Consider the following 1,779-nt stretch of genomic DNA (forward strand, 5'->3'; position numbering starts at 1 on the left):
ATTTTAATATATATATATATATATATATATTAAAATTAAAATAAAATCTATCGCGAATACGTACTCGAAACTTAATTTGTAATAGGTAATAATTAATTATAATTTATATAAGTTAATTAGGAGTTAGCTTTATGGTCGATCAATGGTTTTCTTAACCGTGCAATATAGTACAACATCGTTCCTCATTAAATCTATAAATAACGTCGTAACTTGCGTTCAACCATACGACGGAGAAACTCAACATTCGATAAAAATCAGCAATGTCCCTGTTATTCTGAATTTACCAGTGAAATGGAAAATAACACTGCGCTGACTACCTAAAAAGCTTTCACATATTATTTAACAATCAATTTTCACTAGACTGTATTAAAGGCATGTAATTGACTTGCATATACTGCACATTAGTGGAAAATCAATAAACATTCATTTACAGATATAAAAGCTTACAATAGAAGAAATAACATCGAAAAGAAGATGCTATTAATCACGATATAATGATACATCCTCATTGTACACTTTCTTTTTAATGCCATGACCTATGACTTTTTCATTTTATCTATAAATAAAGGAAAATATAGTTTACAAGAAATGGGGATGAGAAAGAAGGAGATGCAGGAGAAATTTTCCATCAGATAAACGCGGCGGGCGGTTAAAAATGTGTCAACAGAAAAGTGCACTGTATTAAAAAAGGTATGTAGCTCGATTGAGTAAATTGGAGAGCTGAAGAGAAGCTATTATCGGTAGGTCGTCGGCATGACTTCCGGTTTCATCATCGCGGCTCATTGCGCGCCTCATCGGCTATTCGTATCGGCGACTAAAGCTTTTCCTCTGCTTCGCGCTCGTATATGCTGTTCCGGATAAAGAATCCCCCAGGATATCCCACGAGATGCGGTCGCGGCGATTTGCGCTCCGCACGTGTGCTCGTCCATTGGTTGATTTACGATCGGCACCGTGTTGCTGAAGGTCTAGGCTGAAAGTTAAAAGTCGAGCTGTGGCAAGCGGACCGACGACCACTAATAGAATATTCAAAATCCAAATGTAACTTTTCCCTCGTGGCGCTTCTTTGCTCTTCTATTCGCTCTATTCTCCTCTCCTCATCGATTATTCATCCCGCACCGTGATAAATCGCTGATTTTCTCGGGTGACACACCGCTATTCGCGTGCTTATTTATATCTCTGCACGCGCTTTTCTACACGAATCCTAGTCGTAGTTATAATGTACGCGAAGATAAATCGATTGCTTCTAGTCATTAACATTTTCTCTGACGCTTTTGTAATTTGTTAATAAGAGTCGTGAGTTTAGTTCTTATCATTTAGCCAAGCCACTCGTCGAATACTCGCTTTCTGCACTCGATTTATATTCAAACTACATCGTGATCTATCTTTGCAACTGTTATAGCCTTCACGAAGCGAGCAGATCGCTAAACCTGAGCAGCTACTTGTATAGATTGAATTATCTCTTCGAAATTGAATATTCTGTTTCTATTCTAATATTCAATTCTTACTATTTTACGTAGTGGATATTAAAAACTGATACATTGTTTTATTAATGAACATAATAAATAATAAAATAAATGTAGAGTTCTAATATAAAAAATAAAACACTAAAAACAAATAGATTAAATTACGTAATATAATTATTAATGCGCTTATTGCTTATAACTAATATAGAATAATAATTCTAATGTAATAATAAAACTATTTTCAATTAGTATTGATATGTCTATTTTTTTTACTTAACGTACATATATAAAGTAAGAAATTCGTAAAATAATGTAA

Source organism: Ceratosolen solmsi, unplaced genomic scaffold (assembly GCF_000503995.2).
Source record: "Ceratosolen solmsi marchali unplaced genomic scaffold, CerSol_1.0 scaffold7, whole genome shotgun sequence".
In the NCBI taxonomy this organism is placed as follows: Eukaryota; Metazoa; Arthropoda; class Insecta; order Hymenoptera; family Agaonidae; genus Ceratosolen; species Ceratosolen solmsi.